The sequence below is a fragment of the Anarrhichthys ocellatus genome, unplaced genomic scaffold, assembly GCF_004355925.1.
Source record: "Anarrhichthys ocellatus isolate YVR2014 unplaced genomic scaffold, GSC_Weel_1.0 scaffold1, whole genome shotgun sequence".
Lineage (NCBI taxonomy): Eukaryota > Metazoa > Chordata > Actinopteri > Perciformes > Anarhichadidae > Anarrhichthys > Anarrhichthys ocellatus.
The window spans coordinates 14,890,949-14,901,489 of NW_022280031.1; positions in this window are offsets into that span (position 1 = coordinate 14,890,949).

Here is a 10,541-nt window from a genome sequence, read left to right on the forward strand (position 1 = left end):
GAACACATGCATTAATGTGATCTCAATTACCCATAAAGCAGTCCTGCAGCAGCACTCGCACCTCGCGGCCTCGTTCAGCGTCGGTCACATCCTGCCCGTACACGTGCGCTCTGACTTCGGCTCATCTCGTGGCTGCTGTGGAAAGTTCTTTTTTTCGAGGCCCTCCCGCGCAGGAAACAAACAAAACTCCCGATGTGCCATTACGCCCGAACCAATTTTGCGATACTGAGTAGCTCCGGTGGAGTTTACGAGTTCGTTTTCTGAGACTGACAGATATGAGGGGGGATGAAAAGGCATTAAGAATAAGCAGTGCAACCTTAGCCCATCCAGACGCGTGCTCGGAGGCCAGAGAGTACCAGGTAAACTCGGGGGAGGGTGGTTAAGCCCTAGTTAGGCATGTAAATCCCACCCTTTACAGGCAAAGCGCTCCAGTAGATCCCTGTCAATTTCCTGCAGCTGTGCTCCGTCGGATTTACATGAATACACTCTATCACTAGCGCTTAGCCTCCCGTGTTCTACATTTACTCACTTTTTTTGGGGTGGCTTCTAAAATTGGTTATTTTCTTCTTCTTTTTTTTTGTCTTTTGTAAAGAAAGAACGGTTTTATTTACAAGCCACCCGGCATGCCTTCCTTTGTAAATTGACTCCTCAGTTTTTTGTCCATGGGCCAGGCACAAGAAGGTTAGCTGCCTGTTTCCTGATAAGCTGGCAGAACCTATCAACCCCGGCAAGAAGATAGTGCTCTGTATTTCTGTCATGCTTTATCATCAGCTGGGGTGAAACTAAACCGGTGTTAAGCGAGAGTAGAGGGACCATTTCCCTGGATTACAGGCGTCAACTTTAATTTCAAAGACCAATGGTGTATCCAGGGAAGGTGCAGGCTTCGCTTGCCACAGATTGGCAGCGGGCCTCTGATAAGGACCCAGCAGCGTTGTTCGCATTCACCGCGGGGGCCTATTGATCTCCGAGCTGCTGGTTCATTTCATGAAAATACAAGGCAAATGGTGTTAGAGCGGCGGTGTGGCTCCCTATTCACCAGACACACTGCATCCTGTGCCAAGGTGTCTCAGCTCTGTGCTGTGGCGAACAGAAAGAGCACCGCAGGAGGACGGGGTGTTTGTCAGGAGTCATTAAGGAGGGAGGCGACAGCTCAAGCTTTTTGCTTGTAGAATACAGTGCAATGAGCTTCAGGGAAAAGATGCTTTTTTTCTTCTTCTTCTTCTTCTTCTTCTTCACAACAGAGCCGAGTCAGGTTACAATCAAAGTTTCATCCAGCTCGGCGTGAGACGTTCTCACTGGTCCGACTGAACCTGAGCTGAAAGCTGAGCCATCGTTTGGAGAATCACCTGAGAGGAAAATTCACACCAACATATTGAGCACTCATTCATGTTGAAATGTCTCCCTGCTTTATTTCTTTCTCTTTCTTTTTTTCAAAACCAAATTTATGAAAAGCATAATCACAACATGAGGGCCCTCTTATTTTATTATCAGTGGGTGTTATTATTAGAAAAGCATTTCAAATGATATGTCACATGGGAACAAATATCATTTACAAACCACTAATGACTTGCAAACACTCCTCTAGCCTCCGGTGCAGACTGACGCCTGCTCACAGTGTGTGCTCTGCTCGCCTCTCTACGGGGACGTGCGGTGGGACACTGCACGCTTTCAGAATCAAACAGAATAAACAGGAAGACCTCTCTCTTCCAGCACGGGCCACGCAGTGGCAATAACACATGAATTCTTAAAAATCAGCCCATTTAAACCTGTCATTACCGCGGCCGTCTAATGGTTTTAAGGTGTGTGTTTGTTGCAAAAATTCAAATGAGACACTAAAATATGTACATATTCTCTGCAGAGATGGATTAGGTTTTGGCTATTAATTATTAAGCAGGCGTTATTATTATTACACTTTACATCTTCTGGGTGGATCAAACTCACCTCACTGCTGGACTGCTAATAATGAGTCATCAATAAAACATTCTCATAATGTCAGGAAGACACTTGTGTAGATGCACGGTCTAATTTTACACGGGCTGACTTGGTCATTAGTTCACTACTGCGTGAATGCTTCGCCGTGCAAAACACAGAGGAGGTTACAGAGGTGGCCTGATGTGGCCTGACAGTCGGTGCATCAGGCCGCCCCTTCATTAATGTTAATCATCTTGAAATTGTGAATAACCAAATCAGTGCACCTCTATGCAAATGTTTAAAGCATTTTACTTTTTATTGGAAAAGGTGTTTTTGTTTCCGGCACTAATCATTTGCATAGAAATGGTGTCTATTGTGTCGTGCTTCTTTAACCTCAGACGGGCCTGGATGAGCACTGGATAGTCATCTCCGCTTGGATTGGAGCTGCAAATGAATAGATAGAGGCTGTAGCACCCGGGCAGGAATGAAAATCATATTAAAACTCCATGTAAAAGTTTCCGTCTTCAAGGAGGAAACCGTGCCGGCTGTTGGACTTGAAACTTTCCAAAATCTTACAGGGCTGTAATGAGAAACTAAAGCTCAGAGCAGAGGGAGCGAGCCGTCTTCAATGCCAGCCAGACATAATAAGTTAATGCAAATTGTAACTAGTTAAGCACAGCAAAATAATATGATACCATTGTCTGCGGCAGATTGATATTATAATGCTAGCATGTGCAAATAATCACATTTTCTCCCTGATACAATTACATTATTTGTTATGGTTGTATCATAGACCAATAAAAGCAAACATCATATTAGGATTCATGGCACTTTTCGCATTGCGTTATCAATATGTGGAAATAATTGTCTGGCGAGAGATTAAATTACATTATTGTGTATCTTTTTCATGCCTAATAAATAATGATGGATGGCTCTTATTTTCATCACCACCTGCAACCATTTTGTCTTCTTCCCTCTGCAAGTTAAAAATGAGAGAATAAATAAAGAAATAAAAGGGGAAGAGTGAAGAACCTCGAGCGATATAAACCCCGAGGTTCTTTGCTGAAGTTTCAGCGTCTGATCAAGGCGGGTAAACTGCAGATATAAGCCAGGCAGACACCCTAAAAGACAACATGCTGCTGTTTAATCATTGATACATCTTCTAGCAAGCACACACTTTATGATGATGAATAACTGATTGACAAGGAGAAAGCCTTGCAGGGGATTTTATGTTGCATGTTGCTCTTCAAACTGCAGCATATTTCATTATTTCATGCAAAACACCACCAAAACAGTTGAGGTGTAAATACTGTGTGTATATATATATATATATAGATACCTAACAGAAATAACCCGTGAGGATGAAAGGTTCCGATGAATTGTTACAGTATGGAAAGTTTAAGTAATAACTCAAAAGCGTTATATCCTGAAAAAAGTTAGAGGTAAATAAGAAATGAACATCTGAGGAATGCCTATAATATGACATGCTGACATATTTTTGGCATAAATATATGTAATATATAAAAAGCTGGGTCATTTTCAACCCACATCTGAGACTTTACAGGACGGACATTTTTTGACTTTGAAGCAAATCTAACTCGATCTATCAAATCAATTTAAATGTCAAAAAAGTTGATCAAATTTTCACATCTTCACATCAAATCAAAAGATGTATTTGGATGACAACATCAAACATTTGAAGCACCTGATTTGATCGGAGCTGTCTTCGTGTAACTGCTTTTTTGTTGTAGCACTTCTGGAAATGTAAGAGGGGGATTCAAACCACACAGGTTCAGATATATGGTTTTCAAAGTAAACTTTTTGAATGATTAAATCTTAACATGAACTAATCCAGGGTGGTTAAATCTACGGCCTTTTGTTGCTTCTCTACCGACCTGAGTGCTGCACCTTCAGCTGGTGGTTTTCTACTCCTGACAATAGATGAACCTGCTGTGTGGCCACGACTCATTTACAATTCTCCCTCACTCCTTTCTTTTGCATAACCCTAATTTTAATCACTTCATTTGCACTTTGGGAAGATAAGAGAATTGATTAGCCACCGCTCTCCAGGAGGCTTCGTGTTTGACTTTCGTTTTTTTTCTTCCAGTCTACCAATCTTAGCTGTCAATACCTGAAACTCCTGTTGCATGTGATGCATTTGTTGGCGCGCTGTTATGCAGCGATAAAACAAGGTAAGGACATTATAGTCCCCCCGCCAGTTAATTGGCATCAGAGAGAGAAATGCTGTTATAACTTCATAACTTCTTAAGTCATGCCTTGTGCACAGCTAGACGTACGGCGTTGTAAAAATTTACATTTTAATGAAATATTTGAATAAGCACTTGAAATTCACTCTACCAGGTCTCCCGGTTCTAAAACCAACATTTCATGTTTGTGTTTTGAATGGCAGCGTCAGAGAAATTAGCATGCCAGTCATACAGATTAGGAGGGCATCAGTGTAAAGTCACAGGCTTTCTCAATCAAGGTTCACTGCAGGTAAACACTACCCATGACATGTTTAAATGATAGCTTCTTTTTCTTGACAGAAAGGAAGAAAGAGCGCACATATAGGAATCAGTGCAGGAGAGAAGTGAATAGAAATTCAGACTGTTGGCAATGAAGGCTATCTACAGTTTACAATGATGCACATCCTGTTAATCTGTCAGAGAACCACAAAAGTACAATTTAAATTTCCACATGAGTGATGCTTTTAAATCCAAAATATAAAATGAGCGCTTGTGTGCAATTTTATTCAAGAAAATATGGATTATGTAGTTGCAGATAGTGTAGCGTGTATTAAATATATAGTCGTAGGTGGTTTGACAGTTTGCGACAAGGCTTTGGTGTTGTTACATGAAATAATGTAAGAGTTCATCAGTTTGTTATAAAGGAATAGAGGGACAGTTTGGGAAATATGCTTATTGGCTTTCTGAGAGATGAGAACATCGATGACGCTACAGCCAGCGACCGGTTAGCTTAGCTTAGCATAAAGACTGGAAACAGGGGGGAACAACTAGCCTTGCTCTGTCCAAAAAACAGACAAAATACACCGACCAACTAGCATGTTATAGCTCCAATTTTGTGATCTTTGTATAGCACCAGGCTAGCTGTTTCTCCCTGTTTTTGTGCTAAGCTAAACTAACCGGGTGCAGGCTGTCGCTTTATGTTCAGCCCCCAGACATGTGAGTGTATTGATCTTCTCATCTAACTCACACCAACAACAAATCAAATACGTATATTTCCCAAAATCATTCCTTTAAACACATTGCAGTACAAGTGTAAATAAACATGTATTTTTCCAACATGAAAACCTTTTTCAGCCTCCAAACATTAGCTCCAACATGGCTTAGAAAGCTGTGTGAAACCAGATGAGAAATCTCTCATCTCTCTCAGAAATGGTCCCAGCAGCAGCCACTTCTCTGTTAATTCACTATGACACAAAGTGCGAGAGCGAGACGCAATTATTCATGTTGTTTTGCATCTCTTCAATTATTCAAACACAACATTTCTTACAGTAATGCTGAACGCTGGCACATGACAGCAGGTCAGACAGTGAATGCAGTTCACCGTTGGGAGTCACTTTGTTTACTGACGACCAGGATCGACCTGAGGCTCTGCTATCCACACCTGCTCCACATGGTCAGATGCATCACAGTGAAGATGCAGGATGTTACATTAAAGTTCACTGATGGTGACACGGCTGCGGCACAAGTCTCAAGCCTTGTTGATTTTCACCTTAAAGGTTCTACTGTATACGATATATTCAGAGCATTAATACAGCAGCTGTAAAGATATGGTGGAGTAATGTCTACCTGTGCAGAGAATGAATCACTCTCTCTCTGTGTGGGTTGTAATCTGACCTTCTCTGTGCTTTGTTTCCATAGTCGTACATAGTGCCTTTAGTGCACGTTAGCGCATGTGAGTGCCCAACTGGCTGTAGCTCACAGTAGCCGCTCTGCACTGCGCGCAAACTGGTTGCAGCTTTTCGTGGAAGTGAAGCACTGTTAGCAACGTTAGCTTCTAGCCGTCAGCTCAGCCGTTGCTACCCGTGTGGAGGCATTTAGCACCTTTAAAATCGTCATTTCATTGATCTGAGGTTTTTATTTCTCTCCAGAACCAATCTAATGGACATTTCCGATACAGTGTGCCAGGTAGTGTGTGGTATGACTATCTGGATGCTGAAGGCGCTACATCTTTACTTAAAAAACTCATTAAAGGATAAAGCTAACAATATTCTACATTTTGTTTATTGCAAAGAAATCCCAGCTGTCACTACTTTCTGTGGCGCAACAGTTTGACTCCCAACTCATCAAATCCTGCAGCTTGGTCAGTAGCCCTACGTGTCAAACTATGACGCTCCACATACTCCTCTTTTGTCAAACCAGGATCTCTTCCTGACCCTAATCATGGGGATTCGTTAGAAGTCACGATGTTAACCACGTAGTTAAGTCTCAGATTATCCTGCACATTGAAAAATGACGCTAAAAAGGGTATCCAGTCCGCTAAAGAGTGACGCCAATGGGTCCTGACCAAGCGTCCGTATGTGACGAGTCCGGACTGAGAACGTGCTGATTTCGGAGAAGAGGAGGCAACATTTGGGAGATTTGGATTGCCATAACAACATGAGTGAGTGTATCTTGGACCAAGAGTCCACCGACATCTTATTGTTAGTCATCATCAGTTAGTGAACTCATCAGCGGATGCAACAGCTCCCCCATCTTGGCCCTCTGTTATCAAGACAAGGAGACATCCAAGCATCTCAGCTGTTTACTCAATGAGCATAATTACCATCGGCTACTCACACGAGGCCTGCTAACTGAAGTGATAAGTACCTTTGTACTTTCATCTTCCTTTAGTCCCCTTTTTAATTGCTTGGACTCTCTTGGATACCTAGCTGTGCCTTCTAATAAAGAAGAAAGCGGGCCCAGCTGTGAATTACTGATTGTTGTGTTGGAGCCGGAGCCGGTAGTAAAGCGGGCCCTCGCGTTATTGTTGTGTACGTGTATGTGTATGTGTGTGTGTGTGCGTGCGTAGGGGCGGGGGCAGCGAGGCGTGCCTTTTGAACAGCAGGTGGTAATTGAAACAAAACAAGGGCTGATTAGAGAAGCGTCTGGCAACTCATGATCCAAACAGCGAGCCGCGGAGGAGCCCAAACACAAGAGCCCTGGAATAAAGTGGTCATCATCTAATTAACAGAACACATTTTAATTACCGAGTAAACCAAGCAGTGCAGTGTGTCAATTTAACTGATGTGGTAAGTGCCAGTTTACAATATCAGAAACAGACAAATAATTGGAATCTAATTACAAGCAGGTCTATTGCACACCAGGGCCTGCAGCCCATCTTAATAAACACATTTTTAAATCAAACCATGAATAACAAACACTGCAGGACTGCTAATTGCCTCACTGCAATGTTGGGAGTTTGCCAGCTTTGACTATTTGACTGAAGCTCTCGTGTGAATGGATGAGGCTGTGCCACACTTCAATTAGGATAAAGTGTACGGCGGCCATCCGTGTTTGTTTTTGCGATCTAACGGAGCTAAATGATCGGACTGGTGATCCGTCTGGTGTCTGCAGGGCACGACAGAGAGGAGGAGCAGAGAGCGTCGCGTGAATAGGTTAAACAGCACTGTGTGTGATTGATGAGGACTTAGCACAAGTGGTATCTAGGCTTGTAGGTAGTTTTGGTTTTAAGATAGCAGTGAGGGGGATGGAAGTGTGTTTGTGGCGCTCACATAATTAACATGCCTCTGGATTGTGTGGATGCCCGTTTACGCCAGTAATAGAAAACAAATAATGAAACGTTATGCTTAACAATAGAAATAGTCATTGGAGGTCAAAAGTAATTGCAAATAATGAGATACGAAGTCAAAATCTTTACTTAATTCTTCAGAATTTTGACTTAATAAGCCAAAGTTTTGACCTACTATGAATATTTTTAATTTCTTGGTGAAAACGTGCTCCGATGTGTTCAGCGATACTAAATATGTCTCGCGTTGTGCTCATTGACAGCATTTTGGATGGAGAAAAAAAATCTACCATTTACAGATTTGTTGACAGTTAATACGAACCGAATGTGCAGCTCAGAGAATTAACACAATACTTTTTAGTTTGTATGTGAGAAAGTATGTTTGACAACTGACCTACACAGAAATCAGAAAACTAGAACCGAACATGAACACTGGTTTGTTTCATTCAACGGTTCTTTTTCATCCTTGGTTAATTGGTGGCAAATGTTGAAAGTGACTCTAGCCAGCTAACATAACGTTAGCTTGTTACACAGTCAATCGTGTTTATTTCATCAAATTATTTAAATCGGCCCCCTAACAATAAGCCAAAAGCTAACGCTAGGCTAACAGCACGTACTTCTATCTAAACCGTGCGATCTCAAAGATAAATTTAACATAAAAATAAAAACACCACGGATAGTCGACTTCAATAACTTCAGAAACTTATGTAAAAGCAAGAGTGTCCCAGCAGTGCGCATCACTTTTTAGTGTCCCCTGGAAACAGTTTTCCGTTGACGTGATGCTAATTACAGCACGTTTGCAGCGCGTGTCTGTTTTTGTTCATGTTTTCTATATTTCCAGCATGTTTCTGTGTTTGGTTGTGTTTTCCATATTTGCGATTCACACCAAAATATCAAGTCATCAAGTTTTGTATAAGTTCTACTGGTTTGTTGTCAGTGGTCTGCAAGGAGAATCAGATTTATGTGTAGAGAATTAGTATTGAACTGAACATGTCACTGCATTAATACATCCAATGAGACCCACTGTTCACATCATATTTCATCCCCGTTTATGATCTATAATAATATCATATGTTAATGCCTTTCTGTAAGTTACTGATTAATTTATGTGAATGCTTCTGCTCCGGGGGATTTTTCAAACACCTTCTATTACTGCGTGTGTTCCCTCTAACTTTATGTTGTCTGATCCAGTTTGTGATCAGTGTCACCACAACAACACTGATATATACATGAATCCTTAACGTCCGGTGAAATACTGCCGACAGAGAGATTGCTTGTGATTTTATATCGTTTCCATTAAATCTTGTCTTTCAAAGGCCTTAATTAATAATACACTTGACATTTATGTTTTCCAGCAATAGGCTAAGCAAGAAACGATTTATGTCACCTAAAGCTTTTTAACAAATCAATGCAACTATTTGTAATTGCTTGTTTCACAAGATTAAAAGTGCTTAGACTTGATCTCTGTCTGCTGTTTAGTGGCCAACATGACCTGTGCCTCCGTCGTAAAAACACAAGTCCTGGTCATCAGCATTAGCTCCCGTCACCAAATCCATACCTCTATTATTTCTGGAATTTTAATGCCGTTACAATTTATAGCTTATCAAATGCAGTTACCTAAATTGCTGTTAGGAAAAGACAGTTTAACTGTCTCCTTTTAATTACGATACAATTTAATGTTGAGGCTGATGAGTCCTGGCGCGGATGACAAACAGGTCTGTATGAAGCAGTTCTTCGGGGCCAAAATGATAAGAAAAAGGGCGGTTATTCATGTTCCGCTTTCGTTCACATGATGATATATATCTGGTAATGCGAGGTTGTGTAATGCATTTTCTTAACTCTCGATGCATTAACTTACTTTACCGTCAACTGCAGCTGCACACAAAGCCTGTGTTTTGCATAGTGAAGCCTTCTAAGTGCATCTTCCACATGCAAATTAAAAATCAAAAGTAAATGTTCTTGAACTTAAGATGACTCCTTAATTCTGCATATCTGTACGTTAGGATGTGCAGCTCCGCGGTGCCACACTGCGCAGAACCCGTTAGAAACAAGCAGAGACATGGAGCAGACGGATCAGAACAACCAGCATTTTATTGCATGTTTAGAATGCTCACGTCAGTCATCGCCACTGACTACAACAGAGTGGTCCGTATCAGACAGACGAGGAAAGATGATGAGTGAGGAGGTTACAGACTGATGGAAGTGATGAGCAATAATATTTCTCTATATATAAAAAAAAAAAAAAAAAACAGGGAAAAAGAAACTACAGAGTACATCTTCAAAGAAAAGAGAAAGAGAAAGAAAGAAAAGCTGCTGCGGGATGAGAGCTCTGTGACAGCTCCTGGGCTGGCTGCCCCCCCCCCCCCTCCCTCCCTCCCTCCCCCTCCATCTGGAGAAAAGTGTGGTGAGAGAGAGGGGGACGGGATGACAGCGGGCTGGATGGTTGGTTGATGGATGAAACTATGGCGTTTTTAGCTCGGGTGCCGGTGTGTGATGTTGGGGGGGGGGAATCTGATGCCACACGGCTGCAGTTTCTGCAGGACGTTAAGTCTCCAGCGGCGTCCGACCGTTGACCCGCCCGCTGTGCTTCGTTTGACTCATTTACAATGACTCTTGAGATAAAAATATAAATATCTTGATGCCAAACAAAATGTGTGTTTTACCTACATGACATGGATGAGAAGGACACATCTTGGATGCGCGAGTGAAATGAACTTTTCAAAAAAAACAAACAAAAAAAAAAAAAACAGCATTTAACAATATTCTTTACATCTTGGCACTGCATATTTTTTTTCTTTTTCCTATTCATTTCATATAAAATATCATTAGATTGATACACCCTTATATTATTACTGACCACTTAAAACATACCCTGCCCC